Source organism: Ptychodera flava, chromosome 12 (genome assembly GCF_041260155.1).
Source record: "Ptychodera flava strain L36383 chromosome 12, AS_Pfla_20210202, whole genome shotgun sequence".
Taxonomy (NCBI): Eukaryota; Metazoa; Hemichordata; class Enteropneusta; family Ptychoderidae; genus Ptychodera; species Ptychodera flava.
In genome coordinates this window covers 35831741-35856432 of record NC_091939.1, presented here as the reverse complement: position 1 = coordinate 35856432, position 24692 = coordinate 35831741, and the positions used below count along the sequence as shown (strand labels likewise).

At 40.0% G+C, this 24692-nt stretch overlaps 1 long non-coding RNA gene across 1 annotated transcript; it reads right to left on the bottom strand.

The window, feature by feature from the left end:
• Positions 1–2918: 2918 nt before the first annotated feature.
• On the bottom strand, positions 2919–4723 carry LOC139145750 (uncharacterized). The gene is made up of 2 exons (XR_011555007.1): positions 4246–4723; positions 2919–3128 (listed from the first exon to the last, which is right to left on the bottom strand). It is a non-coding gene; the product is annotated as an uncharacterized lncRNA (long non-coding RNA).
• Between the last annotated feature and the right edge of the window lie 19969 nt (positions 4724–24692).

Here is a 24692-nt window from a genome sequence, read left to right as displayed (position 1 = left end):
ATGAGGTGATATTGATTCTCATTTATGAATTTGAAGTGCTGGTAGTTGTAATAGTCTTCAGTCTGTGGAAACTCAATGATATTGTAACTATGTGTTACTCATATGTGTGCATGAGCCAGCATGTAAACTTGATTGCTGGGCCTATTTATTGATTTATTTTATTGATTTAAGTGTTTGTTTATATATTTATGTATTTTGCTTGCTTGTATATTTTTTTCATTTAATTCTAGAAATAGCAAAATGCAATATTTTTACAAACCATGTTTCCTTTAGTACCAGTCCAAAGATTAATTGCAAATTAATTTGCAAAATATTTGCTCTCTGAGAATGGTAAGAATAATTTTGTCAGAGCAATAGCAAAAGCTAATGATTCTGACAGAATTGAATAAATCCTATTTTAATGTCATTTAAAAAAGGATTGTCCTGTAGGACATTCAGGAATTGTTCCCATAGGACAAGAATGGTACCACATAGTTCCTATTGGAATTTCATTTACAATGGGATTGTCCAATAGGATTTGAAATCATCATTCCTATAGGACCAGCCTGGTCCTACACCGTTCCTGTGGTACTCCTATTGGACCACGGTCAATCCCACTTGGGTCCTATAGGACTTTTTCGTAAGGGACACAGCCAAATTTATTCCGAACTTGAAGAAAACTTCGTCTGTGAGATTAATAAGTCTGAAACTTTACCAAAATAAAGTTTCCAGGCAAACATTGTGCATCATTCGCAGGCCGGTACTCAACAAATATAGGTAAAACATGAAACTATTGGTTGATTTGAGGAGAGTGATTGAGGCAGTATGCCTTTCTATTGCGTTGTGTGCTTGTCTAAAAAGGTCTGCGGTTGCCTGTATTTTTGTCTTGTCGCAGAGCAAAATGGATGGAATCCACCGGTAGTCATTAACGACGTCTTGTCCTTTGATATCTGCCGTTCTTGTCCCGAAGCAAACTTAGTACATCCACGGGCTCCCCCTCCCAACCCACTGTCACTGACGTTGAACACAACCCTGAGGGCAAAAAAAAACCCGTTTCGATAACATACTGTTATGCTTCCGGTATCTCGCTTAACCATAATAGTAATCTACTCCTACTAGATTTATGCCCGCTGGACACAGTAATTATTATATAACCCGATGTACCCTAGGTCACCAGTGACATGTTCATGAGTAATTTTATTAACTGCCAGCCTGTCTCCTTATCATGAGCAACAGTCTATTTTAGAAATTTCTTTCTTTGCCGTTAACACGTTCACAAGGTTATTAATTTACAGCGGTGAAGTAAACTTTCGATGAAAAATTACTACATTTCTTTTGATATTCCATTAAAAGACACGATAACGCGCGAGGCGGAAAAATGTGTTCTGTGTCATGCACCTTTAGAGAAGGGAAGGTAGGTAAGTATAATTTCGGGAAAAAAAAGTTTTCCGTGTTGGCACATATTTCAAGCCGCACCTGCGGTTCTCAATGTTAGAAATAATTGTTGTTAGAAATAAAGCGTTTTATATGTACCAGGTACTCATAAAATTGCAAAATAGTATCGGCCCAGTTGGCATCGGGCGAGTTGGTATCGGGCGAGTTCGAATCGGGCGAGTTGGTTCTGGGCGGGCTTGAAAAAGTGCGAGTTGACTGGTACCCTCCAGTTTTTCTAGGGTCATTCAGTTAAAGGAGGAAATCATAATCAAAACAGTCGGCACGCCGAGGACTCCCTCGAGACTCTGCAGGACGCGGAGGGAAGCTGTCCTTGGCCCTAATCAGCTATTTAATTAGCTCTTCCAGTCTCATGAATATGACAATAGGTTAATTTCTTTGACCTCCTGACCCTTGTCAGCTGCAGTCGGCTTTGAGAGGAGTCGATCGGCGCAGCGCTCCGATAAAGAATCATTGATATGCTAATTTATTGAACAAGGTTGTAAGAAAAGGATTGACAAGCGTCGTATGAAGTTGTGTTTATGACTGAAATTTTACTGTGACTGTCAAGCCTCAGTTTGACCATCGAGGCTGGGCCTCCATGGTTTGACCTTCTTATGCTGTCAAATGGACATGCATTGCAATCGTGTACTCTTTGAAAATATACCTATTAAAGAAACTTTGCCAGTGAAGCGTGCTGCTGGTAGTGTCATATCGGTAGTGTTGATACAACTCTGGCTACGATTTATTTATTTTGAAGTAATAAACATGACGAAAAGGGTTAAGAAGGGCATTTGACATTTGATACACTGTCTAGGGTAACATTGCCAAAACACTTGAGCAACATTACAGCAGCAATAAAAGTACAAGAATCGCTGAACGTATTGCATAGAATAGATGGCCACAGCATCAAAACAATGGAAATCTGATGTTCTTGTTTATTTCTGCAACGCATCTTTATCGTCATCACAACAGCTCCTTGCCATTGCCTTTTTGCCCTTATGAAAATTTTAGCCTTCCCGACAAGATTTTCGGGAGCTCTCCAGAAAAGGTCCCGCAGTGGTCCAGGAGCTCTCCAGGACCATCTTTCCGGGAGAGCGTGGCATTGCTAACCAAATTAGGTTTGCTGGATCCCTCCCGGAAAGATTAATGTCGCTCTGCAGGACAGGTTAGCTGTCGCTCTGCTGGACGGTTATAGCTGCCGCTCTGCCGGGCTGGTTAGGTGTCGCTCTGCCGGGCGGGTTAGCTGTCGCTCTACCGGGCAGGTTAGCTGCCGCTCTGCTGGGCAGATTAGCTGCTGCTCTGCCGGGCAGGCTAGCTACTGCTCTGCCAGGCAGGCTAGCTGCTGCTCTGCCATACAAAAATCAACCTACCTTCTACACTCTGACTAACATTTACTCCAACATCCTGAAACTTATCACTGCTGCTGAAAATAAGCCATTACCAAGCCATCACCTCACAAACTACACCACTCTGCTGCCCCCCAAAAAGAATGCAAGGGCTAAAAATTTGGTAGGAATAAAATTTAATCCACCATATTTTTAAAGCCAATCAACATGACCGATATAAATACTTAATGTTCAAAAAATGTTCAAGTGTCCGTAAAGTCCTTAACTTCATATTGTCACAACGACGGATTATTCTGAAAGACTTGTACTTGTCTGTTACAGCTTCTGTTATTGCTTGACTTGTCATCTTGAAGTTGTCCTATGTGTAAGCTGGAAAAATATAAAAAAGTTCAAGTCAGATATAAAGTTTATCAAACTTATGACAAAATTATGTATGCAAGTTAGAATCCTCGTTGGGGTTGAAAATTTTGACTCGTTCAACAGCCATCAAACGTTGAAGACTGTGAAATTTGCATGTATTCATAAAATAAAGAAAATGTTCCCTCAACTTGTGAATGACAAAATGTGATTTATAGCAGTAGTCTAGTATCCATCTGTTCATCTTGCAATTTGCTTCAAACCAGGAAAGTAGCAGAATCATTGGCATAAAACAAAATTTAACTTGCAGATGATTTATCCCCTGCAGTAATTCCGTTAAAATTGTAGACTTCACCATGTAAAACTCGCTTGGTTTGAGTACACTTCATTGCATACCTACATGAACTTTCCAAAGCCAAATTGAAACGTAGTTAGAAAAAAGGTAGGTCTTTGTACTGAGCTTATATCTAACTTGCTTATCAACGGTTGCAGCATTAAATGCAATAGAATATTGTATGCATATTTTGTGATGTAAGAGTTCATGTAGAACTTCAATGAAATATCGTAATGAAATATTGTAAATTAATCATTGATTCCCCTTACAATATGCCAGCAAAATATCTACAGGTTACATATAAACAAATGTCAAAATACGTTAATAACAATTTGAAAATAAACTTCAATTTAAGGACACACGTTCAGCAAACAGATGTATATTGATGTCATAGAGAAGTACGTTTTGGAATACATGTAGCAGGTACCAGACTCGGTCAAGAGTTTGAGAACTTAATTCGTATCCAACAATTCCTACATGTATTGTTCTTTCTTTGTTTTATATCGTACATTGAGGGAAATTTGTATACATGAGCAAAAGTTTTACCTTTGCCAATGCAAGAGAGAAGTACATTATTGTAGATAATAGTATCGGCATGTACTCCATTTTTGTGTACACTGTACCACGGTCCCTCTATCGATATATCGTTGTACACTCTACGTTCAACCTCACCAGTTATACCAATTTATTAGAATTCATACAATTGAACAGTATTACTCGAGAATTGCGCCGAACAAAAACAGTAAAAAACTACGTCTTCACGTCGCAGAGAAGGCAAATCGAAAATTTACTTACCGAAGTTTAAACGATCGCCTAGATCCACGAGGATGTTATGGTGATCATTGTTCAAATCGACGAGCCGATCGATCTCCACAAGCTGATCATGACGACGATGACTTTTTTACGCGTCGTAAACATTGCCTATAGGTTTTACATACATAGTTAGCGTGTATGAAGTCGTCACGACGATGTCAAACAGCAAATTTACGCGAAATTTTGTCAAACTTATAGGGAAAAATCAGCGACAATTTACTCAGTAATTCAAAGGTCGTAACTGTCCAAAATTTGCCGCTGAGATTTGACCTTTGATTGTTTTACCAATCTGACCAATCATAACGAAGTCTTCACATGATCTATGATGTCATCATGCGTGATACTATTACTTCCGGTACAAAGTCCTCGCGATCCCTGCAGTGTAACTAGCATGAAGTACAGCGGACTTCAAAAGCGTTTAAAACGTACACTGACGGAAAATTCATTGAAAAAACCTAGAGCGTTCTATCGACTATCCAAGCAACAGTACATAGAGAGCTCCTGTGGCCATGACTAAGTCGCGACACGATGTCAGAATATAGCAGGAATATAGTGGCGAAACCATATGCCGCCGTGCTACAACTGTGTACCGTACAAAACCTTAGGTACTGTACTACTGGAACTATAGTGTGCCTTTTCGGTTTTACGGGACCCAAGTTTCAATGAAAATTGTATTCTTTGCGACAGAGTGAGATACGAAAACCAACGCATAAGTTCAACTGTGTAAACTTGTGTTCGCGTGTGTTTCTCTGGAGAGTCGAGGTTACACGTATTACGTGCACGTACACGCATCCATGGGATGAGAACACAATAATGAAAATGGATTTACAAGATTTATTCCCTTGTCTTAAAAACTTCAAAAGTCGGCGATTTAGTAACTGCACTGATCAAAATAAAATGATGTTTTTGGAAATAATTGTCGATGAGATAATTTGTAAGGTCAAATATTGTCACAGACGTGATGTAAATCCTATCTTTAAGGGCAAGCAATGAAATGTTATTGTTATCAATTATTATTTCCTTCGTGGACTACGGCCGATTTTCGAGAGATTTTCGTTGCTGCCATGAATTTAATTTTGAATTTCTTACGGATTAATTTATCATTGGCTCAAAAAGTAACCTGATGGGCAAGGAAAACATTTTCATAGGAATCTTTTGTGGCTGCCTATAGTGTACTCATGAAACAGCATTGTTAATCATCAGAATACCCTTTTAGCAGTTTGTAGCTCGATCGCCTCAATCACATCATAGCAGCTTTTACTGTCTATTAATTATCACACTGTGAATGAACTATAAGCACTGCAAACCCACGCTCACGTTCATACATGTATATAATCGCTGGGGCTTATGTATACCATCTGCAAACTTCATTTATTTTTATTTTATTTTTTATATTTGTGATAGACAATACCGCAGCAAATATTAAGCTTACTGATCGCCTCGTGCAACTATGAATACATAAGTCGACCTGTCCTCTGCTACCTCCATGGTCTGATAGTCAAAATGCATTAAGTGCAGAGATGCTGGTCCACTCCTATCATTTTCTGTCGCTCTACGGGCCAGATTTGTTGTTAGATTTATCTGATCAGCCACAATTATTAGGCCACTAATGTTCCTGCAGAGATGCTGCACCGGTCAAGTAATTTGCTGCCGCTCTGCCGGACAGATTTGTAAGAAAGTGATCTGCCCAGCTAGCGGGGCAGATTCTGCGGGCCAGAAATCTGCCCCGGAACTCTGCAGCTTTAGTCCCAGAACATTCCTGTCGCTCTCCCGCAGCTCTCCTGTCGCTCTCCTGCCAGGACCTCATTTTTGTAAGGGTCCCCTTCGATCATGACAAGGACACAGTCCTTTCGCTTATCAATAGTGCGAACCAAGATGTGATCAACAGTTTCTACAAACTAATAGTCTTTCAATAGTTCTGAACATTGCTCTATCATTATTGTTGCCCGGTCAATTTATTAACCACATGTCCTTTTTACACAGGTGTGAGAATCGGAGCGACCGGGAAATGTGAGCTTGCATCTTAATAAAATTCGTTTTGAAAACCTACAACTTGTATTTTTGTCCGTTACTGTGATCACGGGCCACTGTGCCCCCATCTAGCTGTTTTACTTGATGACCACGGAGCTAGTCTGTTTTAGCTCCATGGTGGTATGATAGTTTGTTAGGTTGTATGAGTCCGTACCGTAAGCTAAGTCAACGGTAATGACGTCGTGGAAAAATGCAAGTGTTTTCACTGGCTTACTGATTTCTCGTACTAATAATTATACTTTATTGAATCGGCGCAATGTCTTGCTATAAGTTAACACATGTTCAGCGAGGTAGTTCACTGCAGGTCAATAAACTAGAATTTATTCTCTATGAGGAACAAAAATATTAAATAATTGAATATCATCTATGGCATGTCATTATGTTGAAAATCCAGCTCCAAAAATGACCAATAATTGTGAAAGTATCGTAGCCCTGCGTACCGTGCTGTGTGTTCCGGGCGTTACACAGCCGTGTACGCCCTGAACACACAGCACGGTATGCAGGGCTAAAAGTATCGGTGCTGTCAACTGCGTGACCTGTCCTATCGCCAGGCATTTCACGCAAACAATTTGCCACCACAAAAGTAGCTTGAATCTGTATTTCTAATGTCTATGTCGCTGATCTTGTCGTCGTGTGAACCCCGGGGCGTCTAAGGTACAATTTCGGTGACTTGTAACATAAGACCGTACTGCCGTAAGGTGACTTTGTCCGACCTGGGAAACATGACGAGATGCGACAGAAACAGAAGTTTTAAATATTACCATTAAGGTACACCTCGATAGTGGCACGAGGCTGTGTATTCCGGCATTATGGTGGAGGCCGTATAACACTGAGAACACCACAGCCCTAACACCCAGAGCTGTATGAAGCAGTCTCTCCCGTTCGTGAACGAACAGCGTGTCGATGTTAGTGCAAAGCAAAAAAAACATTCCTCAGAATGTCATGTCGATGCGACGCGCACTGCACTGATGACGGATTGTTTTCACAGACCTACCAAGGTATACAGAAATAAATTTAAAACTGTCATTTTAGGCTATTGATCTTTACAGCAAAGATCGAGCGTTTATTTTAAAAATTTCGGGAGATACTCAAGTCAACGGTTGTGAACGCCTTGAACCAGAACCACAACCTTTCTGTTTTACTCGTTCAGTTGTTGAATGTTGCATACATAAATGTCACGGGATTTACAAATCACGTGACTAAAAGTAGTTTCGCTGTCGGTGTAGCTATTTGATTTTCAGGGATAACAGATAAACAACGTAAACACATGTAATTTCATTTTGCTTAGATAAAAATCCGACCAAAGCCCGAGGGAATACCATACTTTCATACATAGCCAGCTGTCCCTTATGAAAATTTTCTGTAGAAATTCTATTGAAATTGATGACAAAATTCAATTAAAGTGATACAGAATTTCTACAGAAATTCTACTGAACCTTTATGGAAATTAACAGAGTTTAATGGAGTTTTGGCCCCCTTTTTCTGTAGAAATTCAACAGAATTTCTGTATCATTTCTGTAGAATTTACAGAATTTCTATGTAAATTCGATACACGTTCTACAGAATATCTGTAGCACTATATTGAATTTATACCACATTCTACAGAATTTTTATGTAGAATTTCTGTAGAACTATATTTAATTTCTGCACTCTTTTACAGAAGTTTGTCTATACGAGTTCAATCTCTTAGAAAGTATGACAACAATATGTGTTAAACTTTTATTAAGTAAGGAGTACCACCTTATGATATTGCCATAGATACCAATGCAATGAATTACTGCAAAACTCACAAAAAATCAGGCAGCAAGTAAATTATAAACATGTAGTTTATTTCTAAAAGAATTATGATTAACAATCGTTCGAAACTTGATGAAACATACAGGGACTACAAAATATAAAGCAACCTACACATGAATGCAAGGCCTACCTCTCCAGTCTAGCAGTTTTGAGTTGTCAACTCAGCCAAGTGCATAATTAAAGTGTTGTGTATCTTAACTCACGTAATTTTCAGTTGATGCTGCAATGTGGATCCTTACAGTTGTGACATATTAGTGAGCTCCCTTCTCCATAACACTGTTAGAATCTTGCTAATGGACCTTGGATCCTAATTTTCCATGGAATTTGGAGTTGAACTTTAGTACTTTTCATAAGAGCCATGTGCACTGTGGACTGCCTCAAGTTCAAATAAATAATGCGTGGCTACACTATTATGTAATCAGCCCATTGTAAAGGCAGGAAACTATTTGCATAACAAAGCAAAGGCACAGGTCAGCTCACTTGACCTAGGATCTAACAAAGAGAGTCAGGTTGGTCTGTGTACAGTCATGAAATGTACAAAAGGAATGGTACAATTGAAACTGTATACATTTTCCTGGCACGTGTGTGTAAATGAAAATAACTTTTCAGAATTAAAGGGTACACGAGAATGTTAGAACTCTCCATAGGTATATGTCACTACCTTTTCCATATTGAAACCAGCTATATATATGTCACTGAGTTCTTATCAAAGCTCATGCCAACATGCAAAAACATGAACTTAAGTCTGAAACAGTGTAAACTGTGGGGAAAAAAAACAGAAAAAAAATTTCCACAAAAGCTATGGAACTGAAAAATTCCATAAAAAATATGTTTAATTTCTGCAGATTTTCTACAGAAAATTATCAGCAAACTTCAATAGAATTTAAAGTTTCTATACACATTAAAATTCTATAAAATTTAAATTTTTCTACAGAATTGTATTGAAAATTTTCAATTGAATTTCAATGGAAGCATATTTCCATCAGATTTCCATAAAATATACAGAATTTCTATAGAATATCAGAGTTCAATAGAATATCTACAGACTATTTTCGTAAGGGGTTCGGAAGAACTGCTGGTGTCCATAGCGACCATGCGACGTCAAGGCCATCGACCGATGTTTCCATCGGATTTCTTATCATAACACTCATGCTCCATGGCTAGTAATGTTATGGCAGAGGATCAGCTCTCTGAATCTCTGAACATTGCACATCCTTTTATGTACGTTCCACGTCTTACAAAAGGACTCCAGTGAAGTTAAAAGCTAACACAAACTTTAGGATGGAAAAAGACTGAATGAGGTACTCATGCCAACGGTAGTGGTAAATAACTACTTGGCGACCCTGAAGTCTAAACGATTGCGTCGTCATGTACATTCTTACGTTGATTATGACTTCTATTGCATGATGATCATTCCATATAGCCCATTTACTATTTTACCCACTAACTTGTCTGAAGAAGCTAAACAAAACTTTATCAATTTCAGGCCTAGGTAAGAAATATTAGCAAAGCGTACGGTCCATATCGTCAGGATGGAATTCTAGATAGCTAAGCTACGAAGTCCCACCTATGAGATGTAAAACACAGATAGTTGATGACAAAAGCTAGGTTGTCAAGACGCAATTTTGACGATTTTTCCCGTCATACATGGCGTTTCAACATGGCGGCCTAGGATAACGTCGATGCGAAGGCAGCAGTCGTGGTAAGTTTTTACCGTGTTTTGAAGTGAGAAATCGTGAAAAAATGTATCGCCTTCCGGGTCAAATATCATGGAAAATGCCCCGTGAAGTATTTTTGTCGAACGTTTGGTATTTTTAGAGAAGATAGATGTTAATTGCGGACTGCTGTGGGTCTACCAGCAGATCTGTGCGATGAGTTGGTATAAGCCTTGTACCATACCGTGTACCATACTTGTACTGATACGCACGTGGTTTTCTATGGATATCGCACAGATCTGCTTAGATCATCAAATTCTGCTCATCTGCGATGAGTTGGTATAAAGCCTTGTACCATACCGTGTACCATACTTGTACTGATACGCACGTGGTTTTCTATGGATATCGCACAGATCTGCTTAGCAGACCCACAGCAGTCTGCAATTAACATCTATCTTCTCTAAAAATACCAAACGTTCGACAAAAATACTTCACGAGGGCATTTTCCATGATATTTGACCCGGAAGGCGATACATTTTTTCACGATTTCTCACTTCAAAACTAAAAATAACGGTAAAAACTTACCACGACTGCTGCCTTCGCATCGACGTTATCCTAGGCCGCCATGTTGAAACGCCATGTATGACGGGAAAAATCGTCAAAATTGCGTCTTGACAACCTAGCTTTTGTCATCAACTATCTGTGTTTTACATCTCATAGGTGGGACTTCGTAGCTTAGCTATCTAGAATTCCATCCTGACGATATGGACCGTACGCTTTGCTAATATTTCTTACCTAGGCCTGAATTTGTTTTCTATCGTATCAAACATAGTCCTCCACACACGGGACTGTGTATCAAACTATGCCAGACAATGCGTTTATCCATATATTTACTTGAAACGTGCTACCGATAACGTACTTGTCCGTGTCACACATATTGCATTGTTGGTTTTCACTTTCACACCATTGAACTATCTTATATCTCCTTTGGTCACCATTAATAAAAGACCACCTTCAAACAAATCTGAGTGATAACAATGGCTGCTCATCCACTGATATTCATTTTCACCTTTTTATCGATTGTTCAAACTGACATGACATATCAACTTGTTAGAGATTTTACAAACGGCAAAGGAACCCATTCTCGGTTTATTTAAATTTCGCTCCTTTAAACACGTCATGCCGACACTTTGGAAAGATATAAAGGAGCATGCGATGGCACTTTCTATCACTGCAACTTTCGCTTCTGAAGAATCAACACCTCTGAACGATGTCTCGTGAAGTAGCAGAAATCAAGTGGCTCGAGCCGGAGAGAGATAGGTGAGATATTGTTTGACAATTTTACGGCATGGTTTTTTGCTGTGTTCTTTGTTTTTTTAGGCTATGAAAGATGACATTGCCCGATCGATTTGCTTTCATTCACGGCGAGAACTCCCTCCAAAAACAATTTTGTAATAATTTAACATCGTCTCTATTCACAGAGGTAAAGTTTCCATTGTCCCGCGGCGCAGAATACGTCCGGTAACGTTTGAGGCAGGCGACACTGTCCGAGTGAAGTGGCGAAAAAGCTGGTATAAGGCAAATGTTTTGAGTACAAAAGGTGAGTATCCTTCCAAATTGCTGTCGGCAAGTCGAGGGGCTCATATATTTTGTTTATTTAGCCCACGGTCATCGCGTTTAGTCATCTTTTTTTCGATTGTCGGGTGCATATTCGCGCTGTATTCCCTAGCTTACGTTTGTGAAATAACCACGGGAAAACAACACGAGGTATAGGAAGTGAAAGCATTTATTGTTTTTTTCTAAGGTACACTTAAACCTTGTGATACTGCATTTTTGGCAACTTTCTCCTGAGACTTTGCTTTAGCAACATTAAAAATCACAGTGTACTACCGAGGCATTATCTGCATGTTGGATTGATAATTTTCAGTGATGGTATGGAAACTGCTTTTAGATAACATCGTTCTATGTGCAATATGTAGAAAGTTCTTTGGTCAGTGTTGGTTACTAGACATTTCGGAACCAGGTCGTTTAGGCCTTTCAATTTCCGGCCAAAGTCGTTTCAGCACCGCGATCCACGACGTTTGGGGCACCGTTGTATTTTACCATCATTGATGTCAATCGCACTGACGTGGGACGAGTTTGATCATAGACTTCCAAGCATGGAGCTAAAAAGCTCCGTGATACAATATACATGATAGAGGGGTCTATGGTTTGATAGGGACAGCAGTGACACAAGTTTGTCGATAGCAATATCAACGGACACTGCAAAAATTTGAAAGCGGTGCCAAAACAGCGCGCTGTAGTCACACAGAAAGCACTTTTCTTTTTAAATTGTCGTAAAATGATAGGTCATTAACATAACAATTGATTATGCTGTTACGCAAATTACTCTCTGCTATCGAAATTCCTGGGGAGAACACTGAGAAATACACACAAAAGTACAGGTCAGAAAGCGAACGTTACGCTTCCGAATATGATTGTCAGTCAGTTACTAAATTAGTTTTTAAAAAAAATTGAAAAGAGGATGCCAAAACCTCTTGGGTGACGGTGCCGAAACGACTTTTGGCCAGAAATTACTTAGGCCGAAACAACTTGGTGCCGAAGTGCCCAGTTCCCATGAGTGTTTACGCTTTGAAAAACATTAAGCTACTTATAGTACATTGATCAAAGAACAGAAAGAAAATTAAAATGAATGTTATATCTAATTGACTCATCCCACTACACTTTCTGTCAGGTTCTAAAAGAAAACGGACGAGCTCAGAGTTGAGTGAAGACGATGACACTGTTCTCGCGGTTAGCAAAAGATCGACGCCAGTGCCACAGCCCGATCCGTCCGAACCACCACACACAAAATCACCAATAGATGAAGCCAGGCTGACGTCCGCAGCTCAACCCGATCCGTCCGAACCACCACACACAAAATCACCAATAGATGAAGCCAGGCCGACGCCCGCGCGGCCGCAGCTCAACCCGATCCCGCAGAATCACCACAAACAAAATCACCGATAGATGAAGCCAGGCCGACGTCCGCAACTCAACCCGACCCGACAGAACCACTATACGATGAAGCCAGGCCGACGTCCGCAGCTCAACCCGACCCGGCAGAACCACCATACGATGAAGCCAGGCCGACGTCCGCAACTCGACCCGACCCGGCAGAACCACCACACGATGAAGCCAGGCAGACGTCCGCAGCTCAACCCGATCCGGCAGAACCACCAAACGCAACATCGCCAAGAGAAGTCAGACCGACGTCTTCAACTCAACCCGGTCCGTCCGAACCACCACACGCAACATCACCATTAGATAAAACCAGGCCGACGTCCTTAGCTCAACCCGGCCCGGCCGAACCACAACACGCAACATCGCCAATAGGTGAAGCCAGGCCACCTCTCCAGATGAACGAGGATGATGTCACCTCCGACGAAATTCCACCACTTCCTGATTTCCCCGATATTTCTCTGCTGTACTCGCCAGTCCACGAACCTTCCCGTGCAACGGACTCAATCATGAACTTTCTATCGAAAATATATGACGAGATGAAGAGCCTTAGGGAAGAAGTTAAACATGTAAGCGTCGAGGTGACAGAGATGAGAGAGTTGATCGGTATGAAAAAGCGGCAGCACGAAGCACCAACACCACTCCCGTCGCTAAACCCGCAACCGACGACCTCAGCCTTCAATGTGTCAACGGCCCGCGAGTTATTCAGACAGCGACCGAAACCAGTGTTCCCCGCACTCAGAGACGACAAAGTCGTGATCGGCCGACCAGACAGCAATGTTACCATGACAGAAGAACAGTACCAAGAGTGTTGCCTCAAGGCCAACAGTGGGCAGAAACTTGTGTTGAAGATGATGGATGTCGTGTTTTCCAAGGAAGAAATTGCAATGTCGAACTTGAATGGTGGGCCAACCAAGTGTAAGACCGGCATTGTCGAGAAGAAAAAGCTAGACGAGCAGATCATGTTAGCATTGACACAACAGGCGATACTGCAATACCCTGGCTGTCAGGATATCAGGCAACAACGGGATGCGCTTGTCGAGGCTATCAACGTGAAGTGTTGTCATCTCTGGAAGGCATTTTTTGGACAATAATTTTACCACAGACCCTTGAGATTTTTACCAAGCCGTGCATCAGTGACAAAATTAAATTACACTGATGTTAACTTTTTGATATTTTGTATACTGTTTCCTTGCTTTTATTGAATTAAATAACATTCACACATTATCTCATAACTTTGTGTATATTTATGTGTGGTATCGACTTTTAAAAGCGATGTTTAAGCTTTATCCTCTTTCCTGGCCAGGCTGAAAAAAAAGCGAAACTCGAATCTTATTAATCCTTGAGTAATCTGATGGACCAAAACCCATCACATTTCCAAAACTTACGACATCCTTGTTGTACTGTTCAAGAATGTCATTATTTAGTTTCATCCCCCCCAAAAAAGAGTTAAACCCCAAAATCGATGTGGCTCGCCATGTGTGTCTGAGAGTGAGAGAGAGAGAGAGAGAGAGAGAGAGAGAGAGAGAGTGTCATTGTTTAGTTTCACCCCCCCTAAAAAAGAGTTAAACCCCAAAATCGATGTGGCTCGCCATGTGTGTCTGAGAATGAGAGAGAGAGAGAGAGGGGGGGGATCTGTACGTACCCCTTTTCTAGTGAGACCCCGTACTAGTGTACTGAGTGATTTGAAATGACTTTTCAATGACGGCGGCTGAATAACCTTCAAGGACAAGGCTTTGTTAGAGTCGGTCTCCGGACAGCAGGCTGAAAACGTTATGACGATTGCGCAAAAAAGGACAGAAAGCACGATGACATCGGACTTCACATGCAAAATCACATCATTTTTAGCTACTATAGACTATAGTCTATAGAAGCTATTGGGATGGGTATCCGTCCGGCGTCCGTCGTCAGTCTGTATGTATGTATGTATGTATGTATGTATGTATGTATGTATATCCGTTTGTGAGGCGTCCGTCCACTCAAATATCTTGAGAACCGCAGTACTTACTGATTTGATATTTGTTGTGTAGATGAAAAATACGATTTTGAGAAACTTTTTTTTTAATTTTTTGATATTGTTGAAAATAGGCAAATTAATGCCAAAAAAGGTGTTTTTGGTAAAAAATCTTCTTCTTCATAACCGCTGGTCAGACAGCTTTGTTATTTGGTATACAGGTCCCTAGGGGTAACCCAACTTAGACTTGTTCAAATTGTGATGAAATATGCAAATCTGTATTTTTAAGGAATTTTTTTGTCATTTTTGGTCAAAATTTGACTTACATTGTATGTAATTCTTGTACTGTATAAACCCTATCAATTCACCCAGAAAAAATAATTAATATGATTTTAAATAATTGAATGAATTAGGAAATCATCAAAGCCAAAATAATTTTAGTGTAGAATTATCAGAAAGTTAAACTTTTTTTGACAGTTCATAGTGAAATGCTTACCATCTTGGAGGATTAAAACATGTAAAGGCAACTTTCCTGAATCCCAACTTTGACATATTCTGAACCGTCATTTATTGTGCCCTGTATGTTATCTAAAAGAAATTGCTCAAAATAGTCAATAGAGATAGAGATAGAGAAAGTTCTAATTTCCATTTATGGTGACTTGGTAAGGATAAAATAAAATTACTTTTTGAGGAAAAAAATAGAGTGGTCAATTAAAAGAGTGGTCAAAGTGATAGGGTTTTTATGGTAAAGCTGGGCTGTATAAAAATTCCTCATGTGCTATTTATAGCAATTATGCAATCTGTGTAAACAGTGCAATGAAAGTGTAACATGATTCCTTATAATGCTTTTGATGACCTTGAACTTCTTAAGTTTCAAACCTTTGTCTCTTCAGTGTGCTTTCTCTGAGTATGTACAGTCTCAACTTATTAAACAGAACTCACAATGTTAATCAAAGATATCCACCTTCTTCATCAATACTTGTGTCACAAAAGGTTATTCTCTACATAACTCAACAGAGCCCTGTCAACTGTTGAGTTGCTTGTTCTTTCAAACCGCTGGTCAGACAGCTTTAATATTTAGTTTACTTGTCCGTAGGATGACCTTAGTGAGATAATTTCATACAGTAAGGAAATACTTAATTTTGTATCCATGTCTATAGTAGCTTCAGGGACTTTGGCCCTATGTTTATAAAGTATACGCTGCCGACAATATCTTCGTTAGATAATCAGATTTTACTGGTACAATACGGTGTACAGTTAGAATATTTATTCAAAATTCAAATCTTTGCGTTAAGTATCAACCTGAAAAAGCTGATAGTATTTGTCATAGACGATGCAACACGAAAAACATAGTTTTTTGCGTGAATAACCCAGCTGTATAGTGCATCACGCAATTCATGATTTGTGTAAAACATGTGACTCCATGTCAAATAAAAGACCGCCAATGCGCCATTCAAAATTCTTCCCGCTCCAAATTGCGATCGATAATAATGTCTAATAAAATTTGTTTGACCAGTTTTAAATTTTGGCAAAAAATTTAAAGAAAGATAAAAATTCAATGAACTTGAAAAAAATTACACAACTTTTTTTTCGTTTCATCTTTGCGCAAGGGATAGTACTGGTGAGCTGTGTTAATGCAGCTGTATACGTCTCTGGCAGGGTAGGGTCATCAAAAGGTCAACCCGCCACGGATAGTAAACTACAGCCATGACAGCAGCACGCGTGCATGACGGTGGCGAATAACCTTCAAGGACAAGGCTTTGTTAGAGTCGGTCTCCGGACGGCAGGCTGAAAAAGTTATGACGACTGCACAAAAAGGACAGAAAACACGATATCATCGGACTTCACATGCAAAATCACATCATTTTTATAAAGTATATACGCTGCCGGCACCTTCTTCGTTTGATAATCAGATTTTACTGGTACAATACGGAGTACAGTTAATAGATAATTTGTAAGCTTATTTAGCAAGAAGATTATCCTAAGAATTAACTCCGCCTAACAGTTGTGTAAATACGGTACACCAACGCTTACGCCGCGAACTAGCCGGTTCTGTGTTCATTCTTCCAATTTTCACGATGTGTTCAGTATTTCATTCGTACCACACATTCAAACAGTGGTGCAGAAAGTCTTGAAGTTTAACATGGGCTTGAAATGTCCCCGAAAACCAGAGCGATGGGTGGCGTACACATTTCTGCGTTTTACTCCGTTACGTTTTGGCAATGTATTGCAACTTCTGGTGAGTGTATAAACTCCGTGCCACGTTGACGAATAAGTCTGACTTGCACAATAAGTCTGTTCTTTGCACAACTGTTTCTACTGGTGTCAAAAATACCACAAATATAGCGAAACAAAAGACATCGTAACTAACGTGAATAAAAGCCATTAATTTATTCAGAATCCACCAAGTACTCTTAAGGCTGATCGTGCAAAAACAAATCGAAGTGTCAAAACTCCCTGAGACTGTGTAACTTGTTTGTTATTACAACCTTTAAATTATACACAAATAGACTTGTGACATCTGACATCGTTATCTTGTAATCTGCGATAGCAAGGGCCGAGTTGCGTTTATGTCTATCAAATAAAAGCAAACTGAACCAGAGAAACAATGGAAATCAAAGATCATTTCAACCGATACAGGACTAAATTGAGTTCACTTGGATAAGTCAAATACAACGAACTATCGCGGATACTAAGTATCTTTCATAGATATTCGACGCTTATCGGCTTTACAATGTCTGCGGATGATTTGTAGTGTCATGTTAAAAAATCCTTTAACGACGCGGATGGAAAAGTCTTTTGTGTCGGGTCTTCTCGGCAGCAGAAGAAAACGTGTAGGACGGACACTTGTCACACATTCCGATGCCCAGCTCTTGGTATCTTGGCATATGACGGTTTGGCTCTGGGAAACGAGGTTGACTAGCTGCCTGTATAAATGTCAAAAAGTGACCTTCAGCGTCTTCACTGGGCACAGGGGCGGGTAGTCCGGTGTTGCGCAGGAATGTAACTGCCTCAGTAGCGATCACTGGATTACTGGAACAGTGATGACAGTCTTCCCTCGTACACTTGCAAAACACTATTGTACCAATTTGCTTCTCAACATGTTGTATCGTAAAGTCAAGTTCTTCTCTCACATCATTATTCTCTGGGCGTCTAATTTCACGGACACCTGCCTGTTGCACCAAATGGTGAACCCTCTTGTAGTCGTTAAAAAGCCGTGGAACATCTTCCAAACACGTCTCGTACCTTGGTGATTCTGGAAAACCATGGTGCTCTGTGTTGCTCCAATATCGACACAACAACTCCATCGCTTTGTCGAAAACCTTGAAAAATAACAACAATTGAAACTGTTATCGAAAACCCATAACGAATCACATTTATTGGTAGCCATTGAGATTACCGGTCATGGCACTGTCAATCAATTTTCCTGACAAGTTTGCGAAAAATGGTATTATTAAGTGGACATTTCTAAAGTTTTCCTCAGACCAAGAGAGTTTCGTACATACGAAAAGCTTATAATGATTTTGAAAACAAAGCGGTAAAATTTAATACAATAAGTGTATTTCTCGTCACCTAATCAAGTTTGTATCGAGGCATGGGGCAATCATAATTGAAGAACGTTTAGACGCTATAAGTTGTGCGTAAACCTCAGGGACAACATGTACGGTACCGGTATGTTTTTGTAAAAATCGCCAATCACGTTTTCAATCTTTGTTTTCCCGAGTTTTGTCTCATTATAGTGCAGTTTTTTAAAGATTCTATGCAAGTATGAATAGGGCAACACCACAAACACACTATTCGAGGAAAGCAAAGTAACAAAAATCTTACCTTAGCCTCTTTCTTCCTTCTCTCTTGTTCGGTCAGTCTGTTCCGCTGGGCAAATGGTGACGAATCATCACCATCAAGTCGGTCTGGTAGTGTTACACCTGCCAGCTTCTTTGACAGGGTCGCCCATCCTCTTTCAATCATGTTGAATGCACTAAACCCCGGACAAAATGATGTAAGGATCAGTGCATCCAGTTTCAAATCCCGCCACAGTCTCATGTAGTATACAATGTTCGTTGCAAAATTGACGTTGTAATCTGAGCCACCGTCAAGAACACCGCAAACGATGGGTTTCCTCTCCTGTCGTATCAAAGGCGCCAGGTCACTGATGTGGGCTACAATGTTGCACGGCTGAAATGAATCAACGCGATTCACTACTGTCATGGGTCCACTTCGTGGAAAATTGTAATGTTCACGGCTGATGTCATCTCTACACATGACTGGAACGGCGTCACTCTGTTGCAGCAGCATGTACCGGTAGCCAGCAGGAGTTATCAAGTAGCCGGGATTGGGGAAATCGTGATCCGGAAAATAAGGTGCGTCAGAGTCAGGAAAATACCTTGTGTTTTGAAAATGCCGGGACACGGCAGTGACCCCGATCTTCACTTTATTCATGTTGTCACATGATACTGCAAGGGCCGACATCTTGTGTCTGGCGGCAAACTCCATCACATACTTCACTTGGGCGAAGTAATAGTGCGTGTTCTCGTTGTCTTTACGGAAGTTGTTTGTTGACGTTGTCACCCTTGCGTCAATATCCCCATTATACAGCATCAATGACTTGAACCGTTTGTCTGGTGCGACCATCCATCTTGAAATGGTCAAGAGACTGACATAGTGTTTCTTCAGGGCAGAGTCATTGTTGTATAGACTCTGCTGGATCTGTGCCCTGGTTACACCACAGTTCCCAGTTGTCTCTCGTCGCCTCTTGTGGGCGTCAAACCCATTGCTCTCAACAAAGTTTTTGGCACTGTTGACTACGTTTGGAAAGAGCTGACTTATTCTAGGTCTACCGGCACCAACTCTTCTACCACCCCGGTTGTCTCTTTTCTTCACGACGTTGCTGTTGTCAACGGCGTCAGTGAAGTTACCCGTGGCAACACATGTATCCCTTGTCTGGTTTTCGCTGAATAACCAGGCCAAGGATGGCGATGGACTTTGCTCTAGGGTGTGTTCAGGGCCCTGAAAAGGGCTGGCGGAAGAATCCGCTCTTTCTGAATCACCGCTAGGATGCACAAATAACCAGGAGAGTTCAGACATCGTGATGTAGCAGGATATACTTGCAATACAAAACTAGCATAAAAACTGGTTTTACGTAAGCTTTTGTGTGCAAAGAAACGGTTAACACAAAATATCCCAGATTTACATAACAATCACCTAAAGTTGAATTTCGCGTCGTTTTGGTTGGGAGTTACCGAGGTTGTTCTAAATAAAGCTCTTTTCATTTGAAACAAATAACAAAATTTTCCCGTGTCACTCTCTGAAATCAACTAGTTCCGATCACGGAGGACTTGTTAAACCTCCGAGCAACCTTACACGCTTGCCTAGCTCTATGTTACGTTTATCGAATCGGACGTTATGTCAACCAAAAAAGTTGAGCACTGCCGCACAGACGCAGCGTTACATTTTGGCTAAGTTGAATATTTCGAATTCAAATGGATGCCAATTACGATTATGGCAAGGAGAAAGCATTGGAGCAGTCATTAAAGTAGAACATTTTTTGTTCCAGATCATATATTTTTGGACTGATGAAAAAAGGTATTTGAGCTCGTACCAATAACTGGAGTTGAGACGGCAAATCAGGGTTAGCGGTAGGATTTTCAAGTTAGTAGCCACACTTACTCAGTGTGGCTAATTTGGTCCTAATTTTATTAGCCACACGCAACTTTCATTAGCCACACATACTAAATACTGGTAGAAACATGCTTCAGTCTTCAAGTTTTTGATGTGATACATTCATAAATATATATATATATATATATATATATATATATATATATATATATATATATATATATATATATATATATATATATGAGATGCATGAGACAATACATTTCTTTTTTCACTGCAAAGGCTACACAGACAGTAGACATGATCTTTAAGTAAACTAAACATTTGTAAAAACACATTCAGAGACACACAAGACCTTATAAACATTTTTCAAGAACAGTCAAATCATCATTATGTGATTTGGGAAAATTGTTTGAACTCAGACCAAAATAAAAATGAAAAAGAGTAAAATATTGATGAACATGTTACATCCTCATCTATATATACTCTTTTGTTGTTGATTTTGCAAAACCTGTATTGCACTTTATGATCAAGATCCCCAATTGGGATAGGATTTCAATAAAGGCTTACTTCACTTTACTTTACATGCCTACACTAGTTAAACCCCGATACAGAAAGGTGATGAGTGTATAATAGATCATTACAGTTAGTAAAGTTACTTTTCCGATCAGAAATACTATTAAAAAGGTGTTACAACAATGAGACATTGAAGTTCCCGCGACAGCATCCTTAGGAAAACGGTACGTTTTGCCAGTACCTTTATGAATCTGTGTCCCTCCGTACCCCCGTTACCTAAATAGAATAGTCCCACTCCGCACATCCGCCATTGTTATTCTCACTCAAGGCCACGATGCGACGTTGGTTTTCCTTCCCTAAATATGCAATTTCATTTTGTTTGACGCTATTATCCTTTCATCAGTAAAGAGTTTTTACCGGTGACTATTACGACTTTCAATGCTATGTCGTTGTTTTCACAAGATGTAGACCGTTTGATATTGCAATGTGGACTTGCTTTTATGTGCAGTCAATGCACATGCCATGCCAGTTAGTTTACGGTTCACACTACGCTGTTGATTGACAGCATACGACGTCTTTGTTTCATGTTTACTTTTTTAGTCCCCACGGACACCGTCCGGGGGGACTTATAGGTTTGGTCATGTCCGTGCGTGTGTGCGTGCGTCCGTCCGTGCGTCCGTCCGTCCGTTCACGCAGATATCTCAGAGATGCCTGGAGCGATTTCATTCAAACTTGGTACAAGGATTAATTCATATGTCATACAGATGCACGTCGATTTGTTTTGTGATACGATCCAATATGGCTGCCAGGCGGCCATTTTATTACGATTTTTTCATGTACAGAGCCATAACTTAGGCATGTTTCAACTGATTTTATTCAAAGTTGGTACAAGGACATTGAACAATGTCATAGATATGCACGTCAATTTTTTTGGTGATACGATCCAATATGGCTGCCAGGCGGCCATTTTATTACGATTTTTTCATATACAGAGCCATAACTTAGGCATGTTTCAACTGATTTTATTCAAAGTTAGTACAAGGACATTGACCAATGTCATAGATATGCACGTCAATTTTTTTTGTGATACGATCCAATATGGCCGCCATGCGGCCATTTTGTTACGATTTTTTCATATACAGAGCCATAACTCAGGCATGCTTCAACAGATTTTATTCAAAGTTGGTACAAGGACATTGACCAATGTCATAGCTATGCACATCAATTTGTTTTGTGATACGATCCAATATGGCCACTGTGCGGCCTTTTTGTTACGACTTTTTCATGTACAGAGCCATAACTCAGACGTGACTCAACCAATTTTATTCAAACTTGGTACAAGGACATTGACCGATGTCATGCACATGCACATTGATTTGTTTTGTGATATGATCCAATATGGCCGCCGTGTGGCCATTTTATTACGATTTTTTCATGTCCAGAACCATAACTCAGACATGTATCAAGCGAATTATTCAAAGTTGGTACAAGGAGATTGACCAATGTCATACATATGCACATTAATTTGTTTTGTGATACGATCAAATATGGCTGCTGTGCGGCCATTTTGTTACGATTTTCTCCTGTACAAGCCATAACTCAGGCATATCTCAACCAATTTTAATCAAATTTTTCTACAAGGACATTAACCTATGTCATGCATATGCACATTTATTTGTTGTGTGATACGATCCAATATGGCCACCGTGTGGCCATTTTATTAGGATTTTTTCATGTCCTGAACTACAACTCAGACATGTATTAAGCGAATTCATTCAAAAGTATTTTTATCACAGACCTTATGAAGAGGAGTCTATCCTGTCTGAGGACCTGTAATCAAAGTACCCATTAACAAGTGGGGACTGTGTCATCAACGATGACTTGTTCAAGTTATGATTAATGTGGAAATTTCACAAAAATGTCGCTGATCCAGGGATTGTGTAATCAGTTTGATTTGATACTCCGATATGAAATACTGTGTCAATAAAGCTCGGAATCGTCGCTGAGTTTTGCTGCTTTTGGCTATGGTTGTCTATCGTGTATCAACGTGATCGGAATGCCAGTTCATGGAGATCAAGATCGCGAGAATGTAATTGTAACTGTTTTCTGTATTTTGTCTTCCTTTACAGTTTCAAGTAAGTGCTTTAATAAAGAGTTTTTTTATGTTTTCTTTAGCATATCAGTGGAAAAGCATTAAGATTTGGACTGTTTAATAGTTTTTTCAATTTCGACTATAGAAATCAGCTGTCGCCACACTTTTGAGATCGTGGCGATTGCCGATGGGTTTTTGTTCGCCACAAACAAGTTTTAGTCGCATTTTGCGACTGTGGCGACCTCTACCGCGAACCCTGCAAATACAGATTGAGTATTAAAGTTCAAGGGCATTCACTTCTTGCATGATAAATCATCTTCCTTTTGTAAAGTGCATATCCGGAAAAATAGAAATATTTAGAGAGAATTTGTGTGTTGTTTTGGCTTCTAAAAGGTGTTCCTGCATCAACCGACTTACCTAATCGCCACCGTCTGAGTGAGTTTCTTCGACATCACCTCTCAACGATCAGTGATGTCATCTTTATTTGAAATATTCTTTGATTGGAGATGGTATTTAAACTTGGAATTTACAACGTGAGGCACCCAGTCAGAGAAACAATTTATAGTAAGGCCGAACAGGTCATACATTTTATTGTTTACATTAGTTGGATTCCCCAAGGACAACTGCAGCTGTATGGTTTGCCATTAAAACAAAGCAGTCAGCAGTTTCAGGGCAAAAGGTCAACCCACATTGTCACATATGCAGACAAATAGGAATAAAACGACACATTGCGTTGGTGAGACAAATTCAGAGGAAGGTTTATCTGACTACTAAAAATAGATGCACTTGAAACAAATCCAGCATGACTTTGCCTTTTCTATTCCCGTGGCACCCGAGAAGGTAGGAATTGAGCGGAGTTTACCGGCCATGTCATTAACATTTCATACCTTTCGGAATGAATATGCATTGCTACAGTCATAAATATGCATGGAAAGTCATGAATATTCACCGGCCCAGGACGGCTTCCCTCCGCGTCCTTCAGGGTCTCGAGGGACTCCTCGGCGTGCCGATTGTTTTGATTATGATTTCCTCCCTAAATAACCGGAAGTGCTTTTAGCATTTTGTTCCTCTTTTACCGTGGCAATTAACAAGAAAATGCATAAATGCCATATAGGCCAAATGTGATGTCTTCAAACTCACGAGCAAAATGACAACTGCGTTGATTACGAAGTTCAGATTTCCGAGTCAACAAACTTGACATACATTCATGGCAACATCCACGACAATAAAAATCGTCACAGTTCAAATGTTTATTGTTATATACACGGCACTCCGAGATGTAAGTTGTTTTTAAAGTCCATGCAGCTAGCTTTGCATTCCCACTACTCTGATTTTCCCGAAAGCATAGACTTATGTAATTCTATGCCGACAAAAGTAACTCAAGGCGATCTGTTCTGATACCAATGGAATGTCTTTCACAAAGTGGGTCAATCGTCGTTTTCACACCTCAACATAAAGCTCCACCGAGAGGGTAGTTATTTACTTTCCCGCGCTCTTTTACCAGCCAACATTGTTTGTGTTATCGTAATCTATCAACAACCACATCAACAACGATATTGTCTAACAATTAGGGTTTAAAGGAAGACTTTTGCCTGATAGTATAATATTTGCAACGAAACACTAAAACCAAGGATGTAGTGACAGGCTACTTCCTCAATGATCACTGTCTTTCCAACAATATGCCTAAATTGTGCGCTCTCCAGGGAGTGAATCACATCCAGTAGACACCGGATGTACAATTGTCAAACTCGCACGCGTCCTCATG